Here is a 25,909-nt window from a genome sequence, read left to right on the forward strand (position 1 = left end):
CTGGCGTCATTTGCTTCCTCTTCTGGATCACTTGAGCTCTCCTCTCCTTTGATGGCCCATACATGGACCATTGCGCGGGGCAGTGCTACCTTCATCGAACTAAGCCTAAGGAGCCTGAAAAAAAGGCTCCATAAATTTACTTTGTGAAAGTGACTCCTGGTCCACACATGAACAGGTAAAAATCGGGGTCTTTGGAGTTTTGATCACCATGACAGTAAATGGATTTGGCTACAGTAAATAGTGGGGTGGAGGCATAGGGGAATATACAATCTTCTTGTTGAATTGTCAGACCCATGCTGTATATTTGACTGGTATTGTGGTATAGTCATGGTTGTTTGTCTTCTTTAGGGGGAAAAAAGATCAAAGCTCCATAAATTATCATACTAGTATTTTGGCTTCCATTCATATTGAAGCCAGGACACCTATGCTGAAATTCTCTCTACCTTATAAGGGTGTTGGTCAGGTTTCCTTTGAAGGTTTAGGTATTCTTCCCCAATATAGTGGATGTAAACCAATTAGTGTAAGTGTGAACAGATCTTAAGATTCGCTTTGAAATTAATATTTTTTTCGTTAGCTGTTAGAAGACAATTAAATCTTATCTGTAGCTACAACATCTTGTGTCATGGGTCTCTCAATTTCTGAAAATGTAAAATGAAAAGCTTGATCATAAAATGAGAAAATGTTTTTATTCCATGAACCAAGCTGCAGTGTACTATAAAGAAAAATCTACAGCGCACATGATGATGTATTGCATGATACTCTCTGTGCACCACTTAACATAAGCTTATTTCATTCTTTACCCATTCTCACAAGTGCAGCATCATCATAGGTTAACTGTGTAAATATGCAAATGTGTTTGCCTTTGGATTTGATCATACAAACATATGGACTGCCAGCCGGGATCCTCAGTAGTCATTTCCTAATCCTTGTTAACATTTGCAGCTTCCAGTGTTAGGCCTGGGGGAAATACAAGCAAACAAAGAAATGATCTGCATCATCTTAGGTAGCTGGCACCGGAGGGATGGGGTATTTAACTCTGACCAAAGCTTGTTTGGAAGAAAAATATGTGTATTGAGATGTCGACCAGATGACACATTGAACTGTTTGATATAACTTGAAGAAGTAAATAAGAAGAATATATTTATAGGTTGTTCTGCAGTTCGCACGTTCTCTAGTCATCAGAGTTGGTCCCGGAACCTTGTGTTAAATCCCAGCCTAGCACTGCTGAGTCAGCCTTTTTCCTGGCTATCCGCTTGATCAGCACTATAAATCTCTGTTCATTCAAACACAGGTAAGAGCAACATCAGCGCTATAAATCTCTGTTTATTCCAGCACAGGTAACTCAGCGAGAAGGTAGTGCGGCCCGCTCCAGATCAGACATTTGCAATCTGGTGTTCTTTATAACAACATTTTTGAAGTAAAGATAGAGAAGTGTTTATTGCTGGAAATAACCCATAAATAATAGTTTGCATTTTATAACCACCCTATAAACAGTCTTGAAGCATGCTTTATAGCATTTAAAGTGCCCGTACACCTTCAATAGCTGCCTCTTCAATAGACCATTTTCTTTCCCAACTCCTTCAGACCCCACTGCATAATAAAAGTAAGGTATAAAAAATAAAATTAATGCTTCTACTCACCTCGCCGCTCCTCAGTCCAACCCCTCCGCTCCTCACTGTTACCCCGTCCAGTACTCATCACCTCTTTTGATCACTGTTGCTCGTGCTGTAATTCCAATGGGCTTCCGGCTCTGATGAGGCTTATCATGGTTCTAGACAAGAGCACAGAAGGTCATGCCATAATTATGTGACAACATGTGCCATGACGCTACTAGGCCTTATCAGATCCAGATGTCCTAGCCTAGTATATGAAGCCCGGGACATTCAGTGTACAGCAGTGATGAGATAATGTGGCGAGGATTGGTGATGGTAAGGTGCAGAAGGGGCAGAAATGTGAGTGATGAGGTGACTTTTTAATTTTTTAACCTTTTGTTTACAGTCATAAAATTGCTGGCCAGCAGTCGCCATTTTGATTCATCTGTATGGTAGTGAATTGTAGAAAATCAGCATTGTGGCAAGTGTGAATTTTTGCTAATTTTGAGTAGAATTCAATTGATTTGAATATATTTGCTCAACTCTATATACTATATATTACAGACAAAAAAGGGGTTTCAAATGAAAAAAAAAATAGCTCCTGCTTGTAGGATCTTTGATAATCACTGGTTATGTCAGGCTGCTATGGCAATCAATCTGTTTTCAAAGCACTACTCCAGGGTTCTTTTTTTTTGCAGAGCTGGAGTTGTGCCACTAATGTAAAATTCTTGCACTTTGTTTCTTACTCATCAGCCGCTGTATTCTTCTGTTATCAGCGCTGCTCTATTTGGTCTTCTGCAGATTTTGAATGCCCGGATCGGTACAGTGTTTTCTGGGTGATCCAGAAGTCAATATACAATGTAAGTCTATGAGAGTTAGAATGAATCTCTCATAGACTTACTTTGAGGGCTTGTGACCGTTAGCTCTGATTTCAGGACAGGAGAGGCGCCAAGAAAAGAAGAAGATGACGGCTGATAAATATATTACTTGGGTGGTGGATTTGTGAAATCATTCCAGTGGTGAAAATAAAAAACATCGCTGGAGTGGTGCTTTAAGAAGGGGACTAGCCATGGAGTATTGCCTGTGCTTACCTGTAATATATTTGTTCTGCTTTTAATCTTGGCCACTGATCGCTGCTTGCCCATCTTGGTTTCCCCTCCCAGCACATGTAATGTGACTTCCTCTTTATAGTCTCCAGTTACTCCTCTTTATTCTCTCACCTCAATGCTCTCTCTCCTGTTATGGACTCCTGATTATTGTTCGGTTCTGCTCCTAATCATCCTTAAGGAAATCTGACTCCAATCGGTGTCCACTGTAATTTTAGCATCTGAAGAAGTAAAAAGAAAAGAGTGATTTTTTTTAAAGCTCATATTTCAGCTTAGCTAGTGTCAGGCCATTTGTGGTTTAAGAATCTACTTTGGTAACAGGGATTCTACACATATTGTAGGCTACAATATATGTCAAGTGTGGGAGAGAACAGAAGCATATTGTATTGTCGGTGATTAGGGATGAGCGGACGTTTGGGTTCTGGTACCCGATACGAACTTTATTCCAAAGTGAAGCTCGGGTACCAAAACTGTACACCAACCTGAACCAGAATCCAACCTCTCTATACCTCTCTCTCTATCCCTCTCTCTCTGCAACTGACTTCCCCTAGAGCTCTGAACATTGCAATGGATTTCTATAAGATAAGTTGAACTTTTAAGTCCTTGTTCGCCCATCTCTATCTGTGATACATAAATAAAGGCATGGAGGTTGTAGTATCCAAAGTTGCTAACCATCCAGAAGATTCCGGGTCAGTCCTTATAAATTTGTCACTGTTTTGCCCTGTCTATAAAGAAAATTTAAAAGTCATCCATTAATTTTTTTGAAGCCAAAGAAACTTGTACAGATTATTTTGACTGTAATTATCAACAATTTAAAGTTCACAGTGACTGAAGTTAATGTCTTCATTGCCCAATTATGGGCTGTAGACATTTATCACTGATTATCTTAATAATTTATGTGTCCGTGAAAAATATTGTTCCTTATACAACAATAAAACATATAACCAAATCTCTATCCAAATGATTCCTAGGCAGGGATAAAAAGTTGCACCATACCAAGCACTGTTCTCTATAACAACATGTCAGTATTAAACATGACGAGAGCAGCCGAGTTGATGATTACCTGTTCCTCTGCTCAAATTAGTTTGTTTCATAACAGATCTTTTGACAGCTGTGGTAGTTTTGGGGTGGAAAATAGCAAATCCGCCCACTGAGCAGAATCTGTTTGTGTAAGTGTTTGAATTATTGTGCTGTGATTTTGATCAAACAGACAAGTGAAGACCCAGCAGTCTGCTCTGCTGCTTTACAGGCTGGCACCTAGTGTGGGGGACAGAGATCATCAACTACAGTTCCTCAACTACATAGCAGGCAAGAAATAATATAAAATGATAAATGAATAATAAAACACTGCTTTGTTTTCCAAGCTATGCTCACAAAGGAAAGTATAAAAACAAATAATACAAACGCCACATAAAAAAGGAAGTTTACCTTTAAGTCATAAAATTCCTTACATTAGAGATGTACATGAGACTGGAATTACCGATGCAGTTTTTGATCTAGTTTCTCAGTCAAACACAAAAGGAGATTCAAAAAGGAATAATTTCATCTTTACTTTTTTTTTTTACATAGTCCTGAACTATAACAAAAATGTCCTACATAATGACCTTTGCTCAGATCAGAGCATGTCATAAAAGACTTGTATATAAGTCAATAAGTAGGAGTCTAATATTACAGTGATTGATCTAGAATGACAAGTCTGTAGTCACTCTGTGTGACCTCAAACTTTTGAATCCTACAATTGCACTGTGCACTGAGGGGATTCGTCAGTGTCTGTGCCAGGAACGGGGGTCTAGTATGTGCATTCTATATACATACTCCAACCTAGAACCTGAGAGGCTGCTAAGTAGTTGAATATGTTGGAATTGGGTAAAATGAAGGAAGAGTGATAAGGGAAGTTTAACATACTGTAGTGACCTCAACACATCATTGCTTTTCTGCCTGTTTTTGTGTCAATTTCTGCCTTTTTTTACCTACCAAAAAATATTCTATTTGTGTTTTTTTTTTAAGTTTAATTTATATGTGCTCTCCTGATTTTTTTTGCACTTTGTGGGTGAATTATAGCAATTCCAGAAGTTTCAGCATTATTCATTAATTTTATCTTTCTGAAAAGTTACAAAATTTGGTACATTTCCACTCTAGTCCATCCACCCTGATGGATTTTTGAGTATGCTGTAATAATACATTCTGGTCATCCTACTTGACATTTGTGAACAATCACAGCCTTAACATTGAATCTGTCACAACTTCTGCCATCAGCACAGAGGACACTAATTGCAGAGCTTTAGCAATTACCGACCACTAGTTGGCCCGTGCGAAATTTTTGCACATTCGTTGTCGGGGGCGCAGGCAATTTCAGAAAAAGCAAGCTGGTCAAATGTAAATGTATTTCTTGAGATGATAAACACAGTCAGTTATTTATCTATGTAGATTGGTAATACAATAAATTGGTTTGATAAGTAGAGGCCAAAAAATGTCTTCCGGTTGAGGTGCTACCTGCAGGTCATTGTTTCTTTCTGCAGGTTTATGAAAATGAATGTTTAAACTGTATTTAGTGATAAAATCATGAATGTGTGTTTTGTTTGGCTCTTTTCTTGCTGAAGGGGCAATTTTACCTTTCAAATGGTTTGTGTGGGGTGAAGTAATCAGTGAAAAAGCAATGCATGTTTACAAATGTGTTTGCATATGTGGTTCACCATTTGTGTGCGTGGGGCAATGTAATCACTGAAAAAGCAGTGCATGTTTACAAATGTGACTCACCTGCAGTGAAGTGTGCAATCCTCCAATGTGCCTGAAATAGGCTGGGCAAGCACTTGAGCAAGCTGGAAAGACCCCAAGGCAAGTGTTTGGATTTGTTTGTGATGTCTATAAGCAGCTTTATGGTTGTGTGCTGCCACCTGCAGGTCATTTGATGTGTATCATTTGTTTGTGTGGGTGGAGTATGAACAGAGCAAGGGTGTGTTAGGCGTCAAGTTCCCGCCACTGCACAGGGGGAATCTCAAGCCATGTCCTCTGCGGTCTCCCATTCTTCTTTAGCCGCAGAGGTTCCTGCTCAGCAGAGACGTTAGTCCCAGCATCTTGCTCAGGCTAATGCTATGCATCTGGTTGTTGCTGTTGCAACCCTAGGTTCTGCTTTTCTCCAACTGAGCCTGCCCGTGAGATGACCGCTCATTGGTGGTTGGAGGTCACATGCTCAAGTCCTCAAGCTGCTCGGATTGGGCCATCAGCAATGTCCTGGAAGGCTATGGTTATAAAAGGAATGCACGGCTGCACAGCCGTGCACTAGTATAGACCATGTGGAGTGAGAGTTGTATGCACGTAGGAATGTCTCTGGTGAATGACTAATTATGAAACCCCTACCCTTGGTATGTATGTGTTGTTCAGCCTTGCCAGTTAGTGCCAAGGCTGTTAGTGCTAAGCGAAGGCAGAGTCAGGGTCTAGCTTCATCGCCAAGTAGTGGTTTTGCCTGTACGCCACTGTGTACTTGGTCTGCACTCCACAGTAAGCCAGCGTCTATTAGTTGCATTCGCAGGTGCAACACCATGTGCTTAGTAGATCTAGAGAAGCTCTTACCCTGAGTTCTTGGGGCAGAATCTTGTGACCGTACACTAGCGCTGACTCAGCTGTGCCCTGTGACAATCAGCAGGGTATAGTATCTGTGTTCTGCGGTTCCATGGCTCTATGAAGCAACAGAGCCCGTTGCTACTACACACTGGGTGGCGTTTAACGCACTTGTGTTCAGTGCGATACCGCAATTTTATGTCCACCATTACTGAGCAGCAGTTAACATCTCTGCATGGTGGACCCCGGGCTGCGAATGCACCTTATTACCATCTTATTATTTCGCCAGCCCATAACATTATACTTGCGCCAGGGTCTGGCTAGTAATGACGGATGTACATGGACTATAGCGGTACATCCAGCAGCTGGAGAGCAGGTTGTCAGCTCTCAAGCATGCAACCTCAGCTGTGGATGTGATTGCAGTAGCTGTTCAGGCAGCCAGTGAGGCTGCCACCTCTGTTCCGACCTTATCCCACCTCCCGCTGCCAGAGAGGTTTTCAGGTAACAGCAAGTCATGTAGGAGTTTGTGAACCAGTGTGCCATACACCTGGAGCTACTGGCTGCATGTTTCCCCTCAGAGCGGCCTAAAGTAGGGTTTATTATTTCCCTGCTGTCAGGTAGGATGTTGGAGTGGGCTACGTCGTTTTGGGAGCACGATGGTCATGTGGTGCAGAGTGCTCTGCGGTTTTTGAGCACTCTGAAACAGGTCTTTTTGGGACCTCGAGTCACCCATGATACGGCGCTCCAACTGCTGGCATTAACACAGGGATCGTCCATGGTCAGCCATTTTGCCGTTCACTTCTGTACTTTAGCTTCTGAGGTGGAGTGGCCGGATAAAGTCCTCATCCCAGTATTCTGGAGGGGGCTGGTTGACCATGTGAAGGACGCCTTGGCCACTAGGGAGATTCCTGCCACACTGGAGGAGCTAATAGCAGTATCAACTCGCATCAACCTTCATTTTAATTAGCAAAGGTTGGAGCCAGCCCTGTGTAGGCAGAGGTTTCGGCTGGCTCCCACCTTCGCCAAACCGCTGGAATCTCTGGTCCAGTTGTCCAAGCCACATGAGGCCATGGAGGTTTCTCAAGCAGGATCTAAGTCCCGAGTCGCAAGAATACCCATGGTCTGTCCTGTGTGCCAGCAGTCAGGAGATTATGCCAGAAAGTGTCCACAATGGTCGGAAAAAAGACAGCGTCTAGTGACTAAAGGAGGAGGTTCACTAGACACTGCGGCATTTTCCTCTAAACTGTCCTTCAAGGGGACAAAAACCATTGGCCCATCCACTCAAAAGGTCGAGCTTTGCTGGATTCCGGGGCGGAGGGCAACTTCATGTCATCTGCCTTCGCCCATCGGCATGCAATACCCCTAGTGATGCTCGCCAAGCCGGTGACCGTAAGAGTGGTAAATGGGTCGACACTGCCCTCAGAGATAACACATCAAATCATCCCATTTACCCTCTCTATGTCACCGTCCCATCAGGAGATTATCTCTCTGCTTGCCATTCCAGAAGGAATTGATGAGGTCCTGTTAGGGATACCCTGGATACGTTACCACTCTCCTTATATGGAGTGGTCCACAGGGAGAATTTTGAGATAGAGTGAATCTTGTGAGGGCAGATGTCGGAGGGAGTGTGTTCAGGTTGCTACTACAGAGGTACCCGCAGATCTTTACTCTCTCCCCAAGCACTATTGGCCCTATGCAGACATGTTCGTCTCATCGCCCCTATGACTGTCCTATTGACCTCTTGCCTGGTGCAGAGCCTCCCCCTGGTCAAGTCTATCGACTATCTCTCCCGGAGACAGAGGCGATGACCCAGTATATCCAGGAGAATGGCAAGAAGATTCATTAGCAAGGCATTGTCACCCGCGGGGGTTGGGTTTTTCTTCGTGCAGAAGAAGAACGGAGAATTATGTCCATGCATAGATTACAGGAGTGTTAACTCCATAACCGTTAAGAATAAGTATCCCCTGCCTGAGCTTTTCGATAGGCTGCGGGGAGTGAGGGTTTTTACTAAGCTTGATCTGCGGGGTGCTTACAACCTGATTCGCATCCATGAGGGGTACGAATGGAAGACAGCATTTAACACCAGGGATGGGCACTAGGAATATCTGGTGATGCTCGTCGGGCTCTGTAATGCCCCTGCTGTCTTCAAGACTTTGTGAATGACATCTTCCGGGATATGCTCACCACCTCGGTTGTAATCTATCTGGATGATATTCTCATCTACTCTCCAGATATAAATTCCCACCGGAGAGATGTTTGCAAAGTCTTCGACCTCCTATGGGCAAACTTCCTCTATGCCAAGTTGGAGAAATGTGTGTTTGAGCAGGAGTCCTTGCCTTTCCTGGGTTATATCAGCTCCGCCAAGGGATTGGCCATGGATCCTGCCAAGCTACAGGCGGTGATGGATTGGCAAGAGTCCCATTCTCTCAAAGCGGTGCAGCACTTTATGGGGTTCATTAACTATTACCGCCAAATTATTCCCCACTTTGGCACCTCCCTTGGTTGCCCTCACCAAGACGGGAGCAAATCCGAAATTGTGGTCGGAGGAGGTCTCCAAGGCCTTCCTCTCTATCAAGTCACACTTCACTAGCGCTCCCATTTTACTTTGCCCTGATGTTAATAAACCATTTTTTATGGAGGTGGATGCTTCTTGCGTCAGTGCTGGAGCAGTCCTCTTCCAGAAGGATGCTCAAGGTCGGAAGCATCCTTGCTTCTTCTTCTCCAAGACCTTCTCACCGGCGAAGAAGAATTATTCTATCGGGGACAGGGAGTTGCCAGCCATGAAGTTGGCCTTTTCGGAGTGGAGACACCTCCTGGAGGGGGCTCGTTTTCCCTTCCAAGTTTACACCGACCACAAGAATTGGGTGTACTTACAAACTGCCCAGAGGTAGTGTTGAGCATTCCGATACTGCAAATATCGGGTATCGGCCGATATTCGCTGTATCGGAGTTCCGATACTGAGTTCCGATATTTTTACAATATCGAATACCGGAATCGGAAGTTCCCATAATGCAATGAGCCAGTTGAGGATCCTAAGAAGTGTGGGCACATCCTGTTAGGCATGCTGAAATGATGTCATCATGATGAGTTATAATGGAGTGTGGGCAGAGACTGCGTGTTTGTGTGTGCGGGCGGGGTCTGTGTGTGACCGTGGGGGGTCTGGGCGGGCCTGCCGGGGGTCTGTACGGGCCTGCTGGGGGTCTGTGCGGGCTGCCGAGGGTCTGTGTGGGCTGCCGGGGGTCTGTGCGGGCCTGTGTGTGCGGGCGGGGTCTGTACGGGCCTATCGGGGGTCTGTGCGGGCCTGCCGGGGGTCTGTACGGGCTGCCGGGGGTCTGTGCGGGCCTGCCAGCTAATGTGTTTAATGTAAAAAAACCTCCACAAACATACATGCTACATACATACATACTACATACAACATACATACTACATACATACTACATACATACATACTACATACTACATACATACTACATACAATATATTCATACAATACATACATATAGACATACAGTACATATAACATAGATTACATACTCAGCATCACTTGTCACTTTGATCCCCGAAACCAGTGTCATCTGTAAAAAATATTAAAATAACAAACCCGCACAGACCCCCGGCAGCCCGCACAGACCCCCAGCAGGCCCGAACAGACCCCCGGCAGCCCGAACAGACCCCCGAGAGGCCCGTACAGACCCCGCCCACACACACAGACATGCACAGTCTCCGCCCACGCACCGCCCACACTCTTCCCTCCCGAACTGGATGTGCAAGGAAAGAAAGGGTTTATTTTCATTCCGATATTTGTGTCCCATTAACTTGCATTGGTTTCCGGTATCGGAATCGGCGATACCCGATATTTTTGAGGTATCGGTCCGATCCAATCCGATCCGATATTTCCCAATATCAGAAGGTATAGCTCAACACTACCCAGAGGCTACATTTTCACCAGGCTAGATGGTCCCTGTTCCATTTCACTCTCCATTTTCTCTCCGGGGAGAAGAACATTTGTGCTGACGCAATCTCTCGCTCCGTGTCATCAGAGGAGGAGGAACCTTGGCTAATTGTCTCTTCTGAGAGCCGGAGAACTGTGGCCCCGATTTCGCTACAGTCTGTGCCCCCGGGCAAGACTTTTGTACCACATAATTTGCGACCGGAGGTTATCTTTTTGGCTCTCTTGTCCAGGGTGGGTGGACATTTTGGGACCAAGAGGATATCTGAGCTCCTGGCGAGGATGTACTGGTGGCTGCATATGGTCCGTGACATTGGAGACTATATTTGGGCGTGTGTCTCTTGCACCAAGAATCGGTCTCCTCGGCAACAGCCTGCTGGGCTACTTTACCCCCTGCTGGTGGCTGACAGGTCCTGGGTAGAGTTGAGCGACTTTTGGTTTTTTAGGGTCGCGTTTCGTTTCGTGAAAACCGACTTTTCCAAAAGTCGGGTCGAGCAAGATCGTCCGATTATAGGGAAAAGTCGGGGTCGTCCCGAAACACGAAACCCAATGTAAGTCAATGGGGAATAAAAGTCGGCAGTGAGAGGAGGACAGGAAACACACCTACAGTGCCCATTTGAATGCCAAAAGCATCAATTCGTCTTACTTAAGCTTGTCAACCTTAATTAACTTCATAATACAAGTTACGCACTGAAAAATGGGGGTTATTTGGCTAAAGTTGTGGGGGGGGAGGGCTGGCTGCAGGTTTTCATGTGCCCTGGGCGAAAGAGCGCCCCTTTAACACATACCACAACTCATCATGCTCCGAAACGGCAGAGAAATAGCGGTATAGTACAATGAAAAATACCTCACTTTTTACATCTCATGACGAGGCCCATCTATTTCTCCATAAAGAATCATTGGTCCCATATAATGTTTGAAACAGTATATGATGAGCTCCACATAATGCTACAGTATATGTTGGTCCCCATGGATGAAGCTCCACTGTCTTATGGGCCCAAATAATGCTCCAAACATAATGGGCCCCATTTCTAATACTCTAGTGTATAATGGGCCCTGTAAATGCTGCTCCAGTGTCTGATGTCCACCTTTGGAATGTTCCAGTGTATGGTGGGCCCCATCTATCATTCTCCAGAGTATAGTGCTCCCCAAAAATTGCTGTCCCAACATTGAAAACAATCAAATAAGTCTCCTCACTAGGGAATCCCTGTACTTGTCTGGACAGGTGCTGTAGCTTGCTTAACAGCTCGCCAGCCGTTCTCACGCCCAGTATGGATTGCACGTGATTGCACAAAGATTAGAAAGGGTACCGTATCCCTGGATAACATGTATGGATAGCGTACACATTCAAAATATATGTCTATACAGCATGAGGCAGGCTCAGACGGTGTTAGGCCCAGTATGGATTGCACGTCATTGCACAAAGGTTAGAAAGGGTACCGTATCCCTGGATAACATGTATGGATAGCGTACACATTCAAAATATATGTCTATACAGCATGAGGCAGGCTCAGACGGTGTTAGGCCCAGTATGGATTGCACGTCATTGCACAAAGGTTAGAAAGGGTACCGTATCCCTGGATAACATGTATGGATAGCGTACACATTCAAAATATATGTCTATACAGCATGAGGCAGGCTCAGACGGTGTTAGGCCCAGTATGGATTGCACGTCATTGCACAAAGGTTAGAAAGGGTACCGTATCCCCGGATAACATGTATGGATAGCGTACACATTCAAAATATATGTCTATACAGCATGAGGCAGGCTCAGACGGTGTTAGGCCCAGTATGGATTGCACGTCATTGCACAAAGGTTAGAAAGGGTACGGTATCCCTGGATAACATGTATGGATAGCGTACACATTCAAAATATATGTCTATACAGCATGAGGCAGGCTCAGACGGTGTTAGGCCCAGTATGGATTGCACGTCATTGCACAAAGGTTAGAAAGAGTACCGTATCCCCGGATAACATGTATGGATAGCGTACACATTCAAAATATATGTCTATACAGCATTAGGCAGGCTCAGACGGTGTTAGGCCCAGTATGGATTGCACGTGATTGCACAAAGGTTAGAAAGGGTACCGTATCCCCGGATAACATGTATGGATAGCGTACACATTCAAAATATATGTCTATACAGCATGAGGCAGGCTCAGACGGTGTTAGGCCCAGTATGGATTGCACGTCATTGCACAAAGGTTAGAAAGGGTACCGTATCCCCGGATAACATGTATGGATAGCGTACACATTCAAAATATATGTCTATACAGCATGAGGCAGGCTCAGACGGTGTTAGGCCCAGTATGGATTGCACGTCATTGCAGAAAGGTTAGAAAGGGTACCGTATCCCCGGATAACATGTATGGATAGCGTACACATTCAAAATATATGTCTATACATCATGAGGCAGGCTCAGACGGTGTTAGGCCCAGTATGGATTGCACGTCATTGCACAAAGGTTAGAAAGGGTACCGTATCCCTGGATAACATGTATGGATAGCGTACACATTCAAAATATATGTCTATACAGCATGAGGCAGGCTCAGACGGTGTTAGGCCCAGTATGGATTGCACGTCATTGCACAAAGGTTAGAAAGGGTACCGTATCCCCGGATAACATGTGTGGATAGCGTACACATTCAAAATATATGTCTATACAGCATGAGGCATGCTCATACGGTGTTAGGCCCAGTATGGATTGCACGTCATTGCACAAAGGTTAGAAAGGGTACCGTATCCCCGGATAACATGTATGGATAGCGTACACATTCAAAATATATGTCTATACAGCATGAGGCAGGCTCAGACGGTGTTAGGCCCAGTATGGATTGCACGTCATTGCACAAAGGTTAGAAAGGGTACCGTATCCCCGGATAACACGTACGGATAGCGTACACATTCAAAATATATGTCTATACAGCATGAGGCAGGCTCAGACGGTGTTAGGCCCAGTATGGATTGCACGTCATTGCACAAAGGTTAGAAAGGGTACCGTATCCCTGGATAACATGTATGGATAGCGTACACATTCAAAATATATGTCTATACAGCATGAGGCAGGCTCAGACGGTGTTAGGCCCAGTATGGATTGCACGTCATTGCACAAAGGTTAGAAAGGGTACCGTATCCCCGGATAACATGTATGGATAGCGTACACATTCAAAATATATGTCTATACAGCATGAAGCAGGCTCAGACGGTGTTAGGCCCAGTATGGATTGCACGTGATTGCACAAAGGTTAGAAAGGGTACCGTATCCCTGGATAACATGTATGGATAGCGTACACATTCAAAATATATGTCTATACAGCATGAGGCAGGCTCAGACGGTGTTAGGCCCAGTATGGATTGCACGTCATTGCACAAAGGTTAGAAAGGGTACCGTATCCCCGGATAACATGTATGGATAGCGTACACATTCAAAATATATGTCTATACAGCATGAGGCAGGCTCAGACGGTGTTAGGCCCAGTATGGATTGCACGTCATTGCACAAAGGTTAGAAAGGGTACCGTATCCCCGGATAACATGTATGGATAGCGTACACATTCAAAATATATGTCTATACAGCATGAGGCAGGCTCAGACGGTGTTAGGCCCAGTATGGATTGCACGTCATTGCAGAAAGGTTAGAAAGGGTACCGTATCCCCGGATAACATGTATGGATAGCGTACACATTCAAAATATATGTCTATACAGCATGAGGCAGGCTCAGACGGTGTTAGGCCCAGTATGGATTGCACGTCATTGCACAAAGGTTAGAAAGGGTACCGTATCCCTGGATAACATGTATGGATAGCGTACACATTCAAAATATATGTCTATACAGCATGAGGCAGGCTCAGACGGTGTTAGGCCCAGTATGGATTGCACGTCATTGCACAAAGGTTAGAAAGGGTACCGTATCCCCGGATAACATGTATGGATAGCGTACACATTCAAAATATATGTCTATACAGCATGAGGCAGGCTCAGACGGTGTTAGGCCCAGTATGGATTGCACGTCATTGCACAAAGGTTAGAAAGGGTACCGTATCCCCGGATAACATGTATGGATAGCGTACACATTCAAAATATATGTCTATACAGCATGAGGCAGGCTCAGACGGTGTTAGGCCCAGTATGGATTGCACGTCATTGCACAAAGGTTAGAAAGGGTACCGTATCCCCGGATAACACGTATGGATAGCGTACACATTCAAAATATATGTCTATACAGCATGAGGCAGGCTCAGACGGTGTTAGGCCCAGTATGGATTGCACGTCATTGCACAAAGGTTAGAAAGGGTACCGTATCCCTGGATAACATGTATGGATAGCGTACACATTCAAAATATATGTCTATACAGCATGAGGCAGGCTCAGACGGTGTTAGGCCCAGTATGGATTGCACGTCATTGCACAAAGGTTAGAAAAGGTACCGTATCCCCGGATAACATGTATGGATAGCGTACACATTCAAAATATATGTCTATACAGCATGAGGCAGGCTCAGACGGTGTTAGGCCCAGTATGGATTGCACGTGATTGCACAAAGGTTAGAAAGGGTACCGTATCCCTGGATAACATGTATGGATAGCGTACACATTCAAAATATATGTCTATACAGCATGAGGCAGGCTCAGACGGTGTTAGGCCCAGTATGGATTGCACGTCATTGCACAAAGGTTAGAAAGGGTACCGTATCCCCGGATAACATGTATGGATAGCGTACACATTCAAAATATATGTCTATACAGCATGAGGCAGGCTCAGACGGTGTTAGGCCCAGTATGGATTGCACGTCATTGCACAAAGGTTAGAAAGGGTACCGTATCCCTGGATAACATGTATGGATAGCGTACACATTCAAAATATATGTCTATACAGCATGAGGCAGGCTCAGACGGTGTTAGGCCCAGTATGGATTGCACGTCATTGTACAAAGGTTAGAAAGGGTACCGTATCCCTGGATAACATGTATGGATAGCGTACACATTCAAAATATATGTCTATACAGCATGAGACAGGCTCAGACGGTGTTAGGCCCAGTATGGATTGCACATCATTGCACAAAGGTTAGAAAGGGTACCGTATCCCTGGATAACATGTATGGATAGCTTACACATTCAAAATATATGTCTATACAGCATGAGACAGGCTCAGACGGTGTTAGGCCCAGTATGGATTGCACGTCATTGCACAAAGGTTAGAAAGGGTACCGTATCCCCGGATAACATGTATGGATAGCGTACACATTCAAAATATATGTCTATACAGCATGAGGCAGGCTCAGACGGTGTTAGGCCCAGTATGGATTGCACGTGATTGCACAAAGGTTAGAAAGGGTACCGTATCCCCGGATAACATGTATGGATAGCGTACACATTCAAAATATATGTCTATACAGCATGAGGCAGGCTCAGACGGTGTTAGGCCCAGTATGGAATGCATGTGATTGCACAAAGGTTAGAAAGGGTACCGTATCCCTGGATAACATGTATGGATAGCGTACACATTCAAAATATATGTCTATACAGCATGAGGCAGGCTCAGACGGTGTTAGGCCCAGTATGGATTGCACGTCATTGCACAAAGGTTAGAAAGGGTACCGTATCCCCGGATAACATGTATGGATAGCGTACACATTCAAAATATATGTCTATACAGCATGAGGCAGGCTCAGACGGTGTTAGGCCCAGTATGGATTGCACGTCATTGCACAAAGGTTAGAAAGGGTACCGTATCCCTGGATTACATGTATGGATAGCGTACACATTCAAAATATATGTCTATACAGTATGAGGCAGGCTCAGACGGTGTTAGGCCCAGTATGGATTGCACGTCATTGCACAAAGGTTAGAAAGGGTACCGTATCCCTGGATAACATGTATGGATAGCGTACACATTCAAAATATATGTCTATACAGCATGAGGCAGGCTCAGACGGTGTTAGGCCCAGTATGGATTGCACGTCATTGCACAAAGGTTAGAAAGGGTACCGTATCCCTGGATAACATGTATGGATAGCGTACACATTCAAAATATATGTCTCAGGAGGCAGGCTCAGACGGTGTCAGGCACAGTATGGATTTGACGGCCCAGATTACACAGCGGAGGAGCAGGGAGAGGTAAAGATTGCAAATGCTGGGGCCCTGCCCAAGCAAGGGGGGCCCACTCTTGGGCGTCGGTACTGGCACTGGGCCCCTCATAGTACAGCGGTGTGTCTGACGGCGGGTGTGCACCACCACCGTCAGAGACACTTGATTGCACTATGAGGGACCCTGTGCCAGTGCCCGCGCCCAAGAGTCGGCCTACCCACCTGTCCAGGGCAACGGCACTCGCACGGTGTCGTGCGCTAGGTGGTTACCCCGGCCATGGGGGGGGAGGCAGCACAGTTAGGGAGTTTTAGAAAGTGGCATATGTTGATGTTGGACATTCAGCTGATGCAAAAGGCGAAATAGGTGAAGTACCAGGAAGAGGTGGACCAAAGCAAGCCATTTTTCTGTCACCCTATGTGTCATCAGGGGAAGGTGGGACAAAATCCTTGGAAACCCATGCGTGGTTCATTTTAATGAAGGTTAGATCATCCACATTTTGGGTTGACAGACGGGTCCTTTTTTCTGTCAGGATTGATCCAGCTGCACTGAAGACTCTTTCCGATAGCACACTTGCAGCTGGGCAAGCAAGCTCCTGTAAGGCATATTGGGCCAATTCAGGCCAGGTGTCCAGTTTAGCGGCCCAATAGTCAAAGGGGAATGACCTGTGTGGGAGAACATCGATATGGGAGGAAAAGTAGTTTGTAACCATAGTTGACAACTGCTGTCTCCTGTCACTTTCCATCGATGCAGTATTACCAGTTGTGTGAGCGGTATTTGAAAAATCAGTCCACGACATTGTCATGAAACCCCTGTCTCCAACGCCACTTCTGCTGTGTGCACCACGAACACCTCTGCCAAGCTGTCCCCGGCCCGTACGGCTCGTGTGAGAACCATCACCGCTGCTGTGTGCTGGGAATGCCTCAAGCAACCGATTTACCAGAGTTGCTTGTTTATTAGCCAATATTAGGTCAAGGTTCTCCTGTGGCATGATGTTTTGTAATTTGCCTTTATAGCGTGGATCCAGGATGCTGGCCAACCAGTAGTCGTCATCGTTCATCATTTTGGCAATGCGGGGGTCCCTTTTTAGGATCCGCAAGGCATAATCTGACATGTGGGCCAATGTTCCCGGTGTCAATGATGCACTGCGAGTGCTGGGTGGAGGAGCACTTTCTGGCAAATCCACATCCCTCCAGTCACGCACAAACCCTGTACCAGACCTTGCCACGCCAACATTTTCACTTGCCCCACGAGATGCATCCTCCTCCCCTAAGTAATCATCCCCATCATCCTCCTCCTCCTCTTCTTCCTCCACCTCGTCCAGGAGAGGTCCCTGAGCAGACAATGGCTGAATGTCATCAAGGATTCCCTCCTCCTCTTCCTCCTCATCAACATTGGCTGCAGACGCCTGCTCCTTAAGGTGCGTCAAAGTTTGCATGAGCAGATGCATAAGTGGGATGCTCATGCTTAGGATGGCGTCGTCTGCGCTTACCAGCCGTGTGCATTCCTCAAAACACTGAAGGACTTTACAAAGGTCTTTCAGCTTCGACCACTGCACGCCTGTCAACTCCATGTCTGCTCTCAAAGTGCCTGGCCGTGTATCCTCCCACAAATGCATTATGGCCTGCCTCTGCTCGCACAGCCGCTCCACCATGTGCAGGGTGGAGTTCCACCTTGTTGCAATGTCGATAATGAGGCGGTGGTTGGGAAGGTGGAGCAATCGCTGCAGCTTCTGCATACGAACGGAGTGTACAGGCGACCGGCGGATGTGCGCGCACAGTCTTCGCACCTTCTGGAGCAGGGCTGTTAACTCCGGATAATTTTTGAGGAAGCACTGCACCACCAAGTTCAAGGTGTGAGCCAAGCAAGGTATGTGGCTGAGTTTTGAAAGGGCTATGGCTGCCACAAAATTACGGCCGTTATCACTAACTACCTTGCCTGCCTCAAGATGTACACTGCCCAGCCATGACTCAGTTTGTCACTTCAAGTACTCGGCCAGCACCTCGGCGGTGTGTCTGTCGCCCAAACACATCATCTGCAACACAGCCTGCTGACGCTTTCCACTAGCTGCTCGATAGGGGGACACATCGTGTGCAACAGTGGCAGCTGCAGATGGAGTGCTCGTACGACTGCGCTCTGTGGACGAGCTTTCGCTTCTGGAGGAGGAGGAGGAGGAGGAGGGTCGAACGCCTACAGCCAACTGTTTCCTATACCGTGGGCTAGGCAGCACTGTCCCACCACCGCTGTCCCCTGTGGACCCTGCATCCACCACATTAACCCAGTGCGCAGTGATGGACACGTAACGGCCCTGGCCATGCCGACTGGACCATGCATCAGTTGTGAGGTGCACCTTTCCGCTCACTGACTGCTTGAGTGCATGGACAATGCGGTCTTTCACATGATGGTGGAGGGCTGGGATGGCTTTGCGAGAGAAGAAGTGGCGACTGGGTAGGTCATAGCGTGGTACTGCATAGGCCATGAGTTCGCGGAAAGCTGTGCTTTCCACCAACCGAAAGGGCATCATCTCAAACGAGATTAGTTTGGCAATGTGGGCGTTCAAACCCAGTGTACGCGGATGAGAGACTGAGTACTTTCTTGACCTACTCATAGTGTCTGGGAGGGTGAGCTGGACTTGAGAGCTGCATATGGTGGAAGTAGCGGTGGACAGGGCGGACTGAGAGAGGGTTGATGATGGTGATGGAGTTGTTGTTCTTTCTGATGGCCTAGAATCAGTCTTTCGTTGATATAACAGTGGGATTCCCTGACTGCTGTGGCCTTGCAACGACACCTCAACATTTGCTGCTGTGCTAACCGGTGGGCTTACAGTGGGGGAAACAATGTAGCGTTGCTGACTACCTTCGTTGTGATCAGTTGCACATGTGGCACTTGAGGTTTGGTGTTGTGTCCACGCTTGCAAGTGCATGCTGGTTAAATGTCTAAGCATGCAACTGGTATTCAAATTTTTCAGATTTTTCCCTCGGCTAAAGGTCTTTGCGCACTTCTTACAGATAACCTTGGCCTGATCATGAGGATTTTGTTCAAAAAAGTGCCACACTGCACTCTTCCTACTTTGGCAGACATTTTGCGGCCTAGCACGCTGTGATCTTTTGACCCTCTGGACAAGCTGTCCAGCAACTCTTTTGATGTTTGGAACCTGTCTTTGGAGTGCTCCGGGCCTGCCAGATAACAGCTGTTGCGATGTCGATGTCTGCTGTGGATGCTCCTCATCTGAGCTATTGGAAGCAGCACCCTCTTCCCCCAATGGATGCCAATCTGGGTCAACAACTGGGTCATCCATCACCTCCTCTTCTATGTCATGTGCACCTTTCTCTGTGTCACCGTGTATGGTGGTATAGTGTGCGGGAAGGGGCACCTGAGTCTCATCAGGGTCAAAATCTGGCTCTGTACACTGCGAGGACAATGTAGTGCTCTGAGTGAATGTACCAGCAGAATCATCCATCAGCGGCTGTGCATCAGTGCACTCCATGTCAGATTCATCTTGGCCTGGGTAATTCACCATTTGACTTGATAATCCAGGCATGGTATGTGAAAACAGCTCCATGGAGTAATCAGTAGTATTGCCTGCGTCATCCTTCAATCTTGGTTGGGGTGAAGGACACAAGGAAAGGTGTGGTTCATGAACATGAGCCTCCAATGACGACTCAGTGCTTTTACTTTTTACAACTGAAGAAGAGGAGGCGATAGAGCTGGAGGCTGAGTCAGCAATGTAAGACAAAACTTTTTCCTGATGCTCTGCCTTTAAAAGCGGTTTGCCAACTCCTAGAAAACTAAGCGTTCGAGGCCTTATGTAGCCAGACGATGACGCAGGGTCAGCACCTCCTGCATTCGGTCCTATTTTGCTCTTGCCACTACCATCAGATCCACCACCAACACCATCATTACCAGCTGCCAACCCCCGCCCAATTCCACGGCCTCTTCCACCAGCCTTCCTCATTTTTGGTAGAAATGTAGACAAAGTCCAACAAACTATATAGTAATGTAAAACAAGGTACAAGGTGTCTATAGGACAGGGGAGATTTAGAATTTCTGCACACACTTGTGGACAGTGGACACTTTTGGATTGTGTGAGGCCCACTGATATCTGAGCGCTATGTGACACGCTCGATGGCACAGCTGCCTGTGACCAAAGTGACGAGAGGATAATGGAGATTTTGAATCTCTGCGTACACTTTTGGACACTGGACACTTGTGGATTGTGTGAGGCCCACTGATATCTGAGCGCTATGTGACACGCTCGATGGCACAGCTGCCTGTGACCAAAGTGACGAGAGGATAATGGAGATTTTGAATCTCTGCGTACACTTTTGGACACTGGACACTTGTAGATTGTGTGAGGCCCACTGATATCTGAGTGCTATGTGACACGCTCGATGGCACAGCTGCCTGTGACCAAAGTGACGAGAGGATAATGGAGATTTTGAATCTCTGCGTACACTTTTGGACACTGGACACTTGTGGATTGTGTGAGGCCCACTGATATCTGAGCGCTATGTGACACGCTCGATGGCACAGCTGTGACAAAAGTGACTAGAGGATAAGGGAGATTGGATTGCTTTTAAAAAAGCAGTTTGCGGAGCAGTGGGTAAACAGCAATGCCAGCGTGTCAGGAAGCCTTAAAAGGCAGCCCAACAACCAACACCACTGATACACCACAATATAGCCTCCCCTTGCACTGCACACACAGTGACTGGTGTGTTGTGCAGGCCAAATCGCTAGCAGCAGAAGCAGTTCTTTTGTCTTCTTCCCTGCCTAACGCTCTCCCTACAGAATCAGCAGCAACCTCTCCCTATGCTAAGATCGGCAGAAGTAAGATGGCGGTCGGCGTGCACGCCCTTTTATACCCCCTGTGACGCCCACCAAAGCAAGCCAATCACTTGCGTGCCCTTCTGAAAGATGGTGGTGACCCGTGCCTAGGTCATCACGTTGCCCACAGTGTCCATGGATCCTGATTGGCTGAAAAAGAGCGCAAAACAAACTTTTGAAACGCGACTTTGGCGCGTAAGTCGCCGACCTCGTGGCCGACCTCATCCTAGGGTCGGGTTTCGTTTCATGAAACCCGACTTTGCCAAAAGTCGGCGACTTTTGAATTTTTTCGACCCGTTTCGCTCAACTCTAGTCCTGGGAAATGGTCGGGATGTACTTTGTGGTAGGTTTACCCAAGTCTCGCAGCTGCACCATTATCTGGGTAGTCACCGACCATTTTTCCAAAATGGTGCACATGGTGCCTCTTCTGCGGGTGCCTTCTGCAGGGCCCTGGCGGCGCTGTTCATTAAGCATGTTTTTCGCCTGCACGGTATGCCTGACAAAATTGTCAGTGACCGGGGTCCCCAGTTCGTGTTTCAGTTCTGGAGAGAGCTTTAATAGGTATAAACTTAGCACTCAACTTAAGTGTAATCAAAGGAGATTTATTGTAGTATGAAGGTAAAATGTTTCGGTCAATTGATGACCTTCTTCAGTTACTACAGGGCAAAGTAACAAAATAAAATATGCAGGTATAAGAATAAACAAATAATAAAAATAAAATTGAAATTATAAGGAAAAATTTCACAAAAAAAATTCATTAATGATAAAGAAAGTATATACACTGAAAATGCATGGTCATATGAATATAATATCAAAAGACGCAGATTATTCACACCAGACATCAAGCACAATTAATCCTAGGTGAGGGAGGTGAGAGAGAGGTCAGACCTATACCATTACCCCTTTACTTTTCTTCTGCCTTATTTACCTTTTAAGATATGACTGGTGAGTCAGCTCCTACACAAACCTCCCTAGGTTGACAACTGTATAATTGTATGTACAGTATATAATTATGTAAATTAGTTTACATCACTTTCACCTATGTGTGTAGTAAATATCACTTTCACGGAAGGACGCTGCTATAAGAGGTTTGTATGGCCGCTCGGCCATGCGCTAGTATAGACTGCATTACCAGACTATGAGGAGTGAGAGTTGTATGCATGTATGAATGTCTCTGGTGAATGACTCATTAAGAAACCACTACCCTTGGTACGCATGTGTTGTGCAGCATAGCCTGTTAAGCACCCAAGCTTAGGTGTAGGTAGAGGCAGAGTCTGAGACTGGCATCAGTGTCCACCGGTGGCTCTGCACGCCACGTTGCACGTGCTCGACACTCCACCATAGTCAGCGTCTATAGTGGCGTCCGAAGGTGTGACGCCACACGCTCACAAGGTCTAGAGGGACTCTGACCCTGTGTCCTTGGGGCAGTGTTCTGTGACCGCATTCTGTGCGCTCCGTTACCAAGCTCTGTGAGCTAAATAGGCTCCGGCATTTATGTTCTGCGGTAATGCAGCTCTGTGAGGTAACAGAGTTCGCCCTGTTCACACTGGGTGACATTAACCCACGTGTGACCTTTTGTATACCGCTTTATACTTCCACCATTACTAAGCAGTAGTGTTGATCGATACCATCCGATACCCTAAAATATCGGATCGGATGGTATCGGCCCGATACGAAAAAAGTATCGAGTATCGCCGATTCCGATACCGGAAGTCCCATTCAAATCTATGGGACTTCCGGTATCGGAATAAGAAAAACCCTTTTCTGTCCTTGTACAGCCTCTCGGGGGTGTGTACGGACCTTCCGGGGGTCTGTGCCGACTGCCCGGGGGTCTGTGCGGACAGCCGGGGGTCTGTACCGGCCTGCTGGGGGGCTGTGCCGGCCTGCCGGTGGTCTGTACCGACTTTTCAGGGGTCTGTGCAGAATCGTCAGATGGGACTACAAGTCCCATCGGGCTATGCCTGCTACCACGACGGTGATTGACAAATTAGCCAATGATGGGACAGTAGTAGTCCCATCATCCGGCTAATGTGTTGAATGTAAAAAAAAAAACATACCACATACATACTACATACATACATACTACATGCATGCTGCATATATACTACATGCATGCAACATACATACTACATATATACTACATATATACTACATGCATGCAACATACATACTACATATATACTACATGCATGCAACATACATACTACATATATGCAACATACATACATATATACTACATGCTACATGCATACTACATGCATGCAACATACATACATGCTACATGCATACTACATGCATGCAACATACATACATGCTACATATATACTACATGCATGCAACATACATACTACATATATACTACATGCATACCACATATATACTACATGCATGCAACATACATATATACTACATATATACTACATGCAACATGCATACTATATATACTACATGCATGCAACATGCATACATACTACACATATACCACATGCATACTACATATATACCACATGCATGCAACATACATACTACATACATACTACATATATACTACATGCATACTACATGCACACTACATATATACTACATACATACTACATGCATGCAACATACATACTACATACTACATACATGCTACATATATTATACATGCATGCAACATACATACTACATATATACTACATGCATACCACATATATATTACATGCATGCAACATACATATATACTACATATTTACTACATGCAACATGCATACTATATACTGTATACTACATGCATGCAACATGCATACATACTACACATATACCACATGCAACCACATGCATACTACATATATACCACATGCATGCAACATACATACATACTACATACATACTACATATATACTACATGCATACTACATATATACTACATACATGCTACATACATACTACATGCATGCAACATAAATACTACATACATACTACATACATACTACATGCATGCAACATACATACTACATATATACTACATGCATACCACATATAAACTACATGCATGCAACATACATATATCCTACATATATACTACATGCAACATGCATACTACATATATACTACATGCATGCAACATGTACACATACTACATATGTACCACATGCATACTACATATATACCACATGCATGCAACATACATATATACTACATATATACTACATGCATACTACAAACATACTACATATATACTACATACATACTACATGTATTCAACATACATACTACATACATGCTACATATATACTACATGCATGCAACATACATACTACATATATACTACATGCATGCAACATACATACTACATATATACTACATGCATGCAGCATACATACATAAATATATACTACATGCAACATGCATACTACATATATACTACATGCATGCAACATACTACATATATACTACATGCATGCAACATACATACTACATGCATACCACATATATACTACATGCATGCAACATACATATATACTACATATATTACATGCAACATGCACACTACATATATAGTACATGCATGCAACATGCATACATACTACATATATACTGCATGCATGCAACATACATACTACATATATACTACATGCATACTACAAACATACTACATATATACTACATACATACTACATGTATTCAACATACATACTACATACATACTACATACATGCTACATATATACTACATGCATGCAACATACATACTACATATATACTACATGCATGCAACATACATACTACATATATACTACATGCATGCAACATGCATACTACATATATACTACATGCATGCAACATACTACATATATACTACATGCATGCAACATACATACTACATGCATACCACATATATACTACATGCATGCAACATACATATATACTACATATATACTACATGCAACATGCACACTACATATATAGTACATGCATGCAACATGCATACATACTACATATATACTACATGCATGCAACATACATACTACATGCATGCAACATACATACATATATACTACATGCAACATGCATACTACATATATACTACATGCATGCAACATACATACATACTACATATATACTACATGCATGCCACATATAAACTACATGCATGCAACATACATATACACTACATATATACCACATGCAATATGCATACTACATATATACCACATGCATGCAACATAAATACTACATACATACTACATGTATACTACATGTATGCAACATACATACTACATATATACTACATGCATGCAACATACATACATACTACATATATACCACATGCATGCAACATACATACATACTACATATATACTACATGCATACTACATATATGCCACATGCATGAAACATACATATGTGCAACATAAATACTACATGCATGCAACATGCATACTACATATATACCACATATATACTACATGCATGCAACATACATATATACTACATAAATACTACATGCAACATGCATACTACATATATACTACATGAATGCAACATACATGCATACTACATACATACTACACATATACTACATGCCTACTACATATATACCACATGCACGCAACATACATATATACAACATATATACTACATGCATGCAACATACATATATACCACATATACAGTGGGGCAAAAAAGTATTTAGTCAGTCAGCAATAGTGCAAGTTCCACCACTTAAAAAGATGAGAGGCGTCTGTATTTTACATCATAGGTAGACCTCAACTATGGGAGACAAACTGAAAAAAAAAAATCCAGAAAATCA

General features: G+C 44.7%; 1 long non-coding RNA gene across 1 annotated transcript; it reads right to left on the minus strand.

Moving 5' to 3' along the window:
- Positions 1 to 1,663: 1,663 nt before the first annotated feature.
- On the minus strand, positions 1,664 to 4,262 carry LOC141083997 (uncharacterized). The gene is made up of 3 exons (XR_012230899.1): positions 4,127 to 4,262; positions 2,813 to 2,919; positions 1,664 to 1,771 (listed from the first exon to the last, which is right to left on the minus strand). It is a non-coding gene; the product is annotated as an uncharacterized lncRNA (long non-coding RNA).
- Between the last annotated feature and the right edge of the window lie 21,647 nt (positions 4,263 to 25,909).

Source organism: Dendrobates tinctorius, unplaced genomic scaffold (assembly GCF_039654945.1).
Source record: "Dendrobates tinctorius isolate UK_male_01 unplaced genomic scaffold, ASM3965494v1 ptg000022l, whole genome shotgun sequence".
Classification (NCBI taxonomy): domain Eukaryota; kingdom Metazoa; phylum Chordata; class Amphibia; order Anura; family Dendrobatidae; genus Dendrobates; species Dendrobates tinctorius.